We start from the raw sequence: 11,443 nt of genomic DNA, 5'->3' as shown, positions 1-11,443 counted from the left end.
TTTCGAACATATAAGAATTACCTAGTGCTTCTACTATGTTCAGTATCAATAATAATGTATACAGTTTCTAACAACGTTTTGACAGACTTATTAAATTTCCTTTGATGCATTCCGTCTCAAGCATGATTTAAGAATTGTTTTTTTTTTTTTTTTTTTTTAACTTAAAAAAATAAAGACCACATATTAGTTTTACATGGCAAATAAATGAACAGTGGCTTAACAACATTATATACAAATTAGCAGTAAACGTAATTAATTATTAAATAATTAGATAAATGATGAGACATTCATTAATTAGAACACATAGAAGAAAGAAAGGGATTCAGTTGGTCCCCACCTAGGACAGCAAATGAACAAAAGGGCCAACACACAAAGTGCACAAGGACATAACAATCAAAATGTCATTACTCAAATTTCATCTTAGATAGTGATGCCGCCCAACACTATTGCTTGGCAAGCCAACACTGATTATATAGTAAACCCTCACTCATGTGGTTAGTACACGATAACTTCTATTTAGACTAGATAAGTTTTGGCCCGTGCTCCAATCTTGTAAAAGCGAACGGTAATTTAATATTACTATCTTTGTCGTAACATGCAATTGCAGAATGAAGAGATTGAAACATCTAAATAAGTAATATCAAACCAGATATATATAGCATAGCCAACTAACTGTTTCATATTTACATGCATTTATGGACAATATTTCCGTTGTACAAAGGTTAATAAAACATCTGCTACAGGGTTGCAGAACAATGCATAAAATGACACATTCTTTATATCCTTTACACTAATCTATTTACATATGTACTATTTACATATTAACAATATGTAATGCAACTAAACTACAATGCTGCAATTAGTCTCCAAGTTTTGCAGGATATGACAATAATATTAGCACTTGTAGAAATCATTTCTTCGCATTAGCCCAACTCAATTCTTGTCACATAATGTAGCCAGGGTGGGGAACTTGCAGCAAACAACAAATATAGAATTTGGTAAAGTTGAGAAGAAAAGCGTCGTGTTATGCAGTAAAATTACCATGTAAGTCAAAATTTGCAAAAGGTAAGAAATGAAAATAAAATGTCAAAAGCTAATCAAATAACTTACCGGTGATGTGTGGCTTTGGCCGGTTAAGTAAAGATTAGAAAAATAGTGTGGAAGATAAAAGATTGATCGCGTTTCAAGTATTCGCCTTACAGCCTTAGTTTGGTCAGCAACAGCTTAAAATATTACATCTTAATAAGTCATATATTTTCTTTGATCAGTTAAAAAGTTGCATGTTCTGGAGGATACCTAAAAGAAATCGAGAGCAGAGATCTCTAATAAAGAGGATGCCCATATGATAATCTAGATTAGTGTGTAGGATCCAGTAAAAATTACAATATCAGTTTAGCATAGTTTCTTCCAAGTTAGAAAAGAAAGAAAAGATGGGAGGGACTCTGGACAAGAAATTTCTCATCAAGCAACTTCATAGAGGATAGCGAACTGGAAGTAAAATTTATTATTCTCTGAAAATTGTTCATTCAATGATTATACATCGGCATATTTTTATCTATAATTAATATTCGCAGAATCAGTACACTACTCAATGAATAAATTGATTAATAAAGTTTTAATAATAAAATAATAAAAAATAATAGTAGTACAATATTCACTTTACTTAAAGTGTAAGAAAGTTACTTTACGAAAAGTTTAGTCATTTACCGTTTAGTATAAGTATCGATTCGTTTCATGCAAATGATTAAGCATTTGACAGTCTGGCCATAATATCATACCAAACTCTCCAAAGCTTGCACCTTATTCTCTTCAAGTCATAACATCATACCAAACTCTCTAAAGCTTGCACCTTATTCTCTTCAAGTCAACTACTGTTAAACTCAAGAAAAATTGACCTTAACATAATGTAAGTAATTGAAGATCCAAAGAATACTAAAGACTAAAGTTTGGGGCAAGGGGCGAAAAGAAGACATGGGAAATAATTTTTTTAAAAAAAGAGTGCTAACACCTATTTGTTTTTTTTATAACCAAGTATATGATAAAAAATAAAATATTTTTTTTGCAGTTATAGCAAAAATACTCTATTAAAAATGAGTAACTTCATTATAGTTTCTCCTATACCCCATTTTGAAAAATGCAGATAAATTGAAGATCTAGTCGAGATATTCAAGATGAGTTTATGGTAGCATGAATCATCAAATAATGAAACTCCTAGGTTTTTAGTCATTTGGTTCGTGGTCCTATGAATCCTTTTGAAAGAAAGTTATATGCACGGTTAAGCTGAAAAAGCTATTCTCTATCCTAGATTAGGATGTACATAATCATGTCTCAGTCTAACTCGACGCTAAGCACAATGTATCATATTTTCATGCAAGTTGTCTGCTCTGGCTAATAATATGACATATACTGGTTCCAAATGCACATATCATCAAAATACCTAACTTCTTGATCTGTCATCCACGAACTGCTGATTCCTAACGGTTGCGCAGTCACTTTGATGTTCTTGTCCACCTTTAATATAAGACATAATCGTAGATTCTAACTTAAAGACCCTTCTTTGTCCTTGTACAGATTTAACATGAAAAAACTTTTATTCAGCTAAAAAACTGCCAAACAGACTTAAAAACATACAAGGATATTATTGATACGGCTAGAACTGTCAAAACAACTCTCACATTATCACTGAAATTAAATTTACAAACACAAATCAAAAAGAGAATTTTGAAACTCTAATTCTCCCCTCTCCTCCAAGACAATTACTTTCCTCGTAAAGGAGTATGACATACTTTAGTAAACAAGAAATAAATCAGCTTGGTGTGACCTTATTTTCTCGATTTTAGAAGAGTGCTCTAAACCAACAAGATTGTTTATCAAACCAAATAGACAGAACTTCTATGCATGTATTCATCTATTTTGGAATAGGATGAGTCTATTTCAAAATTTCACAAAGCCCTCAATTCTTAAGTACCTCATGCCTTTATCTATTGGTTCTATATGGTCTTTAAGACAATGCTTTTAGATTTTGGTGGGTTTACCTCACGCCTCAATTCTTAACCACCTTGTGCCAATTTTCATTAAGCTAACATGTTGCAACTTCTTATATGGGGGTATTCTATTTATGGGCGTAGAATATACTAATTGATGCTGGAGTCGTAGGTTTGACTTACGGTGCATTTCTATCAATGTTTCCATCTTTAGAACAACTTTTGAAACTTCAACTTGTGGAGAATTTATGTTATACTTCAGATAGAGTTGTATAAGCAATCACCACATCAGAAGAACCCTAAAAGTTTCTAGATTCAGTTAGGTCTAAGTTAGCGTAGGGAGAGGCAGATTTCCAAAGTAATTCGGAACAGATCGTGCATCCTTTAGTACTGATCCTTTAAAGTAGTAATTTGGTGGAAACCAAAGATCTTGAGAATCTAATAAATATACAGAAAGAAATATTGCAACATAAGTAAGAATCATTCAATACATATAACCGCACTTCTACATTATAAAAATAAATTCAATTAAATGACCATCTTTCTCAAAATAGAGTTAAAGAAAAACCCTGTTAGTCATTTTCAGCCCTGAATATTTTTTTAAAGATCGAGACTTAAAAAGATACTAAACTCAAATTTTAATTTACCTGTTTAATATTGATAAATATGGACATACAATATGTAAAATACAAACTGAATTCCATTGGCATATATCACATACAAAATGACTTAGATGAACATACAATTTACTGTATAACTACATAATCAAACTTTGAACAGAATATATTAGTACCTTCTAATTGATAGTGCATCCCATTACGATTAAGAATACCTGAAAGGAATAACGAACAAATCCTTTATATAAGCAATAAATAAAGCAAAAGAAAGAGAAAAGAACAGCATGCGGACAGAACAATAACACAATCTGTTGAATTTTTACAAAAAGGGCCTAATTTGTTCTAATGCACCACCAAATTCAAGTGTCAGTACTTCCACAAAGTTTAGTACAAGATGAATAAATTTATGCACAAAGAATAGAGAAACACATAAATTCCCCAATAAGAAACAAATTTTGAAAAATAAGGGACCATACGATGATATCAAACAGCAAAAGAAGAATTATATTCGACATTCTGGAGACTTTTTTAGCTGATGACAAATTAAACAAATTACAAACTTGAGAAGAATTTGAAGGCCGAAGAATACTGAAAAGGGTTAGGCAGAATTTCAGCCATGAAATTGAAAATCTAAGGAAAACTGGAAAAACATTTGGGCAAAAATTAAAAGAAAACATACCCAAATTAGATAGACCCAATTTTGCAATGATAAAGAGAAGTGAAAGGATAGTATAAACTAATAAAGATTGTCGACATAAAAGAAAAGCGTATTCTTGCACCTATTTTTTTGGAATGAGATTGAAAGATGATTCTAGAGTGTGTTGAGTGTGTTGACAGCCGTCTGTTTCCAATGCACTCTTTTAGGCACCCATAAAAGTAGCAATTTTAATGAAAATATAAAATTACTCTTTTACCCTTGGTCGACCACTTTGCCTCTTCTCTGTAATAGAAATTTAAGAAATTTATAGTTTTCAAAAACTAAAGCATATTTAGGTGAAAGAAACAAATGCAAATCTCAATTATGAAGAAAAGCCAAAATATCATAATTCTACTAATATGTGTACCAAGACCTGGTGTCACAAGTATGTGGGCAATCTAGTAGAATATACAAAGCCATACTATCCTACTGTCTGGAAAAGAAATAGACAGGAACATAAGACAAAAGAGAGACTCCAGCAGCTGCAGATCGGCTGGGAAGGGCAGCTCACCGGAAAGTCTAGAGCTAAGATGTCCACTCTATGTGCCGGACTGATGGCCAGATGCACCTGCCTCAAAGCCTGTACAGTCAAGCATAAAAGCATAGCATGAGTACATTAAAATATGTACCCAGTAAGTATCTCGTCTAACCTCGCAGAAGTAGTGATGAGAGGTCGACTTCGACACTTACTAGGCCAGCAAATATATAATAATATGAAATTCAACCTATTTAATTCACAGTGTATATAGATGACATCAAACTCAAACAGAATAATTATTGAAAATCCTTTCCTCCAATAAACAAAACTAAGCATTTTCCTCATTTAGAATAGTGACCTTTCCAGCAATAAGTAATACAATTATAAGGGGTATGGTACCATTAACATACACAAATACCACCAAGGACGATCGGCCCGGCCCAACATAAAAGTAAAATGTGCACTACCGAGAGTCGAACGGCACGAACCATAAATGCATCTATTCACCCCGCTCGCGAATCATACATGCGACGCGATAAAAACATAACCCCGCTCGCGAATCATACGTGAGACGCGGTAAACATAATTTTTCATCATTTAGACACAGCAATTCTTTAATTCCCTTGTTAACAAAATGAATACAATTCACTTGAAGCCAGTAAATCTTTAGATTTCCTTCAACTTACTTCCTTTCATACCGTTAGCATATTTAAGCAATTAATAGCGACCACGAAGGATGATGTGATCCTAGAACTACCCGGATATAACAAGAATAGTAGCCACGTACGGACTCTCGTCACCTCGTGCGTATGTAGCCCCCACAGTTAATCATACATTAATTAAGTACACCCATGTGGACGTTCCTCCTACAAGGTTAGAAAAGAGACTTACCCTGTTTCGAGCCTACTTCCAATTCAAGAATACACCCCAACTCTCAAACCGGAGTCACACAATCCGAAACTATTCAAATAGTGTAAAAATCCATTATTATAGGCTTACAAATTCATATCCTAGATATTAAAGCGATTATCCAACCCCAAGGGCAAGGTTCTTAAAATTCAACACTGGGCCCACGTGCCCGGATTCCGGAAATTTTCGAAGGAAGTTGACACCCATAACCTAAGGGTCAAGAATATATGGTTTTTACTCCATTCCATAATGAATTTTGTGGTTAAATCTTGTTTTTATCAAAACCCTAGGTTTTACTCAAATTCCATGATTTTTCACTAATCATTACATGTTAATCTACCTAAAATCCAAGTTTTTAACTCACAAAGTGTAGGGATCACTTATCTCTAAGAGCTTGGTGAAATTCTTCTCGCAAGAACTCCAAAATCGCCCAACTTCTAAGTGGAAATGAGCCAAAACTGGCTAACAACCGCAATAAATGAAGGTCACTGCCTTCAGTGATTTCCGCATCTGCGGTCCTGGGCCGTACCTATGACTATCGCTTCTGAGGAAGGGGCTCCAATTTAGCGGAAATTTCACTGGCTGGCTGGGCTGATTCTGCGGAAACCAAACCACTTCTGTGGCTCCGCTTCTGCGGCTCCTGGGATGACCACCCTTGGTCGCTTCTGCGATTGATAGACTGCTTCTGCGGTCCTGCACCTGCGGCTGGCCAACCGCAGGTGCGGTTATGACAGCAGCCAGGAGCTTCAGCTCCTTCCAAAATTTCTAACTCAACTCGAGCCTCGTCCGTTTGACGCTTGGGGCCCCACCCAAACATACCTACAAGTTTGAAATGATAAAATGGACTTGCTCGAACCCTTAAAATACTCGAAACAATGCTAAATCTAAGAATCACCCCCTAAAACCAATAGAATCAAACTTATGAACTTCAAGTTCTTCAATTCACATCCAATGCAACACACTTATACTACTCGAATTGACACCAAATTTTGCGTGCAAGTTTTAAATAACAAATACGGAACTATTTCCGGTCTCGGAATTCTGTTTGGACCTCGATAACACAAAAATCCACTCCAAACCAAATATTTAAGAACTTCAAAATTCTTAAGGAATCAACTTTCACTATTAGGCGACAAAACGCTCCTGGGTCATCCATAACACGATCCGGACATATGCCCAAGTCCAAAATCATCATACAAACCTGTTGGAACCTTCAAATCCGGATTCCAAGGTCGTTTACTCAAAATATTGACCAAAATCAAACTTGGCCTTTTAAGCCAACCTTAAGGAACCAAGTGTTCCGATTTCAACTCTTCCAAATCCTGAACCAACCATTCCCACAAGTTATAAATCTGTAAAATCAAGTACGGGAAGTCTTATTTAAGGGAACGAGGTTCTAAAAATCAAAACGACTAGTCGGGTCGTTACTTCTCCACCTTTTAAACAAATGTTCATCCTCGAACGAGTTTAGATTCATGCTTGAAGTGCCAAATAAGTGTGGATATCTGGTCTGCATGTCCTCCTCGGACTCCCAAGTCACCTCCTCGGTTGGTTGGCCCCTCCACTGGACCTTTACCGCTGAAATCCTCTTGGATCTCAACTGGCGATCATGTCTATCAATAATGGCAACTGGCTCCTCCTCATAACCCAAACTCTCATCTAGCTGGATATTACTAAAGTCTAATATATGAGACAAGTCAGTGTGATACCTCCAAAGCATAGATACGTGAAAAACTAGATGGACCCCTGATAAGATGGGAGGTAAAGCAAGCTCATAAGCAACCTCCCCAACTCACCTCAACACCTCGAATGGGCCTATAAACCTTGGGATCAACTTGCCCTTCTTCTCGAATCTCATAACACCCTTCATCGGCGAGACTTTCAAGAGAACCTTCTCGCCGACCATGAATAATACATCACGTGCCTTCTGGTCCGCGTAACTCTTTAGCCTGGACTGTGTTGTGCGAAGTCTTTCCTGAATCAACTTTACCTTTTCCAAGGAATCACTTACCAAGTCTGTACCATACAACTTAGCCTCACCAGGCTCAAACCACCCGATAGGAGAACGACATCGCCGACCATATAAAGCCTCAAATGGAGCCATCTTGATGCTGGACTAATAGCTGTTGTTGTAAGCAAACTCGGCCAAAGGCAAGAACTGATCCCATTGTCCTCCAAAGTCATCACACATGCTCTAAGCATATCCTCCAAAATCTGAACTGTCCGCTCCGACTATCCATCGGTCTAAGGATTGAATGTTGTGCTGAGCTCCACACGGGTCCCTAACTCACTCTGAATAGCTCTCCAGAAATGTGAAGTGAACTGAGGGCCTCTATCTGATATAATGGAAATAGGAACACCGTGCAACCGAACTATCTCCCGAAGGTAGATATGAGCCAACCTCTCTGAAGTATAAGTAGTCATCACTGGAATGAAGTGTGTTGACTTGGTCAACCTATCGACAATGACCCACACCGCATCAAACTTCTGCAAGGTCTGTGACAACCCAACTACGAAATTCATAGTAATGTGCTCCCACTTCCACTCATGTATAGGCAGCTGCTGAAGTAGGCCACCTGGCCTCTGGTGCTCATATTTAACCTGCTGGCAATTCAAACATCTATCCACATAATCAACTATGTCTTTCTTCATCCGCCGCCACCATAATGTTGCTTCAGGTCCCGATACATCTTCCTAGCACCTAGATGAATGAAATACTTTGAACTATGTGCCTCCTCTAGGATCCTCTCCCTCAAGCCATCGACATTAGGAACACATAGGAGACCCTGGAGTCGTAGAACACCATGCTCGCCAATAGAAACCTCCTTGGCACCATCTTGTAGTATCATCTCTCTGAGAATTGCCAAATACGGATCATCGGATTGCCGAGCCTTGATATTCCCCAATAGTGAAGACTGAGCATCAACACATGCAAGGACTCGGCTGGGCTCTAAAATATCTAACCACACCAGTCTGTTAGCCAAGGACTAAATGTCCAAAGCTAGTGGCCTCTCCTCTACTGGTATGAATGCCAAGCTACCAATACTCTCTGCTTTCTTACTCAAGGCATCTGTGACCACGTTTGCCTTGCCCGGATGATAAAGAATGGTGATGGCATAATCCTTTAGCAACTTAAGCCTTCTACGCTACCTCAAATTGAGATCCCTCTACTTGAACAAATGCTGCGAGCTTCGATAATCTGTATAAACCTCATATGACACCCCATACAGATAATGCCTCCATATCTTAAGAGTATGAACAATCACTACTAACTCTAAGTCATGCACAGGTTAATTTTCTCATGAATCAGCTGATGTGAAGCATATGCAATAACTTGCCCCTCCTACATCAATACATATCCAAGCCAACACGTGAAGCATCGTAATATACCGTATACATCCCCGGACCAGAAGGCAACACTAGAACCCGTGCTATAATCAAAGTCGTCTTAAGCTTTTGAAAGCTCGCCTCACAATCATCGGACCAATGGAAAGGAGAACCCTTCTGGGTCAATCTAGTTAGAGGTGATGCAATAGATAAAAAGCCCTACACAAATCGATAGTAATAACGTGCTAACCCCAGGAAGCTCCTGATCTCTGGCACTGAAGTAGGACGTGGCCAACTCTGAACTACCTCAATCTTCTTAAGATCCACCTCAATACCCTCTCTTGACACAATATTCCCCAAGAATGTCATTGACTCTAGCCAAAACTCACACTTGGAGAACTTAGCATATAGCTTCTGCTCTCGCAAAGTTTGAAGCATTACTGTCAAATGCTGCTCGTGCTCTTCCAGGATGTGGGAGTATATCAAGATGTCGTCAATGAAGACAATAACAAAGGATTCAAGATAAGGCTTGAACACCCTATTCATCAAGTCTATAAACTCCACTAGAGCATTAGTCAAGCCAAAGGACATCACCAAAATTTCATAATGGCCATATCTAGTACGGAAGGCAGTCTTAGGGACATCTAAGTCCCAAATCTTCAGCTGATGATACCCTGATCTCAAGTCGATCTTAGAAAACACCCTAGCACTTTGCAACTGGTCAAACAAATCATCGATACGAGGCAACATGTACTTGTAATTGATGGTAGCTTTGTTCAGCTGGCGGTAATCAATGCACATCTGCATGGTCCCATCCTTCTTATTTACAAACAACACTGGTACACCCCAAGGTGACACACTTGGTCTACAAACCCTTTTTCTAACAACTCCTCAAGATGCTCCTTCAACTCTTTTGGAGCCATACGGTATAGTGGAATAGATATAGGCTGGGTACCTGGAGCCAAATCAATTCACAAATCAATATCACAATCCGATATCATACTAGGAAGATCAGAAGGAAATACATCAGCGAACTCCCAGACTACCGGTACTGAATCAATCATCAGAGACTCTACAGTGATATCCCGAACATAAGCTAGGTACGCCAAACAACCCTTCTCGACCAGATATCGAGCCTTTAGAAAAGAGATAACCCGACTGGATGCACTAATGAAGGAACCCTTCCAATCCAATCTTGGCAACTTTGACATCGCTAATGTAATAGTTTTGGCATAATAATCAAGAATGGTGTGATATGGAGATAACCAATCCATGCCTAGGATGACCTCAAAGTCGATCATATCAAGTGAAAAAAGGTCTGATCTAGTCTCGAAACCACAAAATGTAACCACACAGGACTGGTAGATCTGATCCACGACCATAGAATCGCCCACAGGAGTGGACACATAAATAGGAGTACCCAAAGACTCACGAGGAATGTCCAGGAAATGAGCAAACAGAGATGACACGTATGAATATGTAGACCCTAGATCAAATAATATCGTAGTATCCCTACCGCATACAAAAATAATACATGTGATCACGACATCTGAGGTCACTGCATTTTGTCTGGCCAGAAAAATATAGAATCTATTTGGAGCGCTGGCTGGCTGAAATCCCCTGCCTTGCCTCCACGTCTAGGACGGCCCCTACCTACCTATCCCCCACCTCTGGGCGGTCGGATGGCTGGTGCTAAAATCATAGGCTGATGACCCTACTGTACTGCCTTGCCCCGAAGTTTGGGGCAGGTCCTCTTTATGTGACCCGAATCTCCACACTCGTAGCAACCCCGCGATGCCATAGATTGTTGTCCTAAAGCCTAACCCTGCTAGCCCGAATATATACTAGAAGAACCCTGATGTCCAGAATACCCGCTGGAGAAACCCTGAATAGCTGGTGGGCGGTAATAACTCTCCGGTATCGCACTGAATAAGGCCTCACTAGAGCACCTCGAGGAGTGGTGGTGGTGCTGAATATGGGGTCCTGCTAGGCTGGCCCCTCCCAAACTGTCCTCTGCCCCTAGCTGGGACACCTCTAAACTCTCCTGAGAATCGCGCCCTCTTGTCCTACTTTAACTGCTCTCTGCTCCTCTTGCGGTAACCCTCAATTCTCCGCACAATCTCTACCACTAGCTGATACTCAGTCCCCATCTCAACCTCTCGGGCCATACTATATAGCTCGAATGCCGGGGTGTATCCCCGCAACAAATCTCCGCACTCTCTCTGCATTTGTAGGAAGTATCATGAGTGCATGGCGGGACAACTCAGAGAACTCGCCTCATAGTCAGCCCTGCTCGAGCTACTCAAACTGACACCGCAACTCTTCCTTCTGGGAGGGTGGAATATACATGTCCAATAGAATTTGTGTAAACTGATCCTAGGTCATGGGAGGAGAACATGTTGGTCTGCTAAGAAGGTAAGACTGTCACTAT

The 11,443-nt window shown here is 38.9% G+C and overlaps 1 long non-coding RNA gene across 2 annotated transcripts; it reads right to left on the bottom strand.

The window, feature by feature from the left end:
• Positions 1 to 635: 635 nt before the first annotated feature.
• On the bottom strand, positions 636 to 4,445 carry LOC104234776 (uncharacterized). 2 transcript variants are annotated; one of them, XR_011402416.1, is made up of 3 exons: positions 4,381 to 4,445; positions 3,778 to 3,816; positions 636 to 2,511 (listed from the first exon to the last, which is right to left on the bottom strand). It is a non-coding gene; the product is annotated as an uncharacterized lncRNA (long non-coding RNA). The 2 variants fall into 2 exon arrangements; XR_713049.2 differs by having other exon boundaries at positions 4,281 to 4,444.
• Between the last annotated feature and the right edge of the window lie 6,998 nt (positions 4,446 to 11,443).

The sequence above is a fragment of the Nicotiana sylvestris genome, chromosome 9, assembly GCF_000393655.2.
Source record: "Nicotiana sylvestris chromosome 9, ASM39365v2, whole genome shotgun sequence".
Taxonomy (NCBI): Eukaryota; Viridiplantae; Streptophyta; class Magnoliopsida; order Solanales; family Solanaceae; genus Nicotiana; species Nicotiana sylvestris.
The sequence above is the reverse complement of the archived record's forward strand: the minus strand, read 5'-3'. Positions and strand labels throughout refer to the sequence as shown.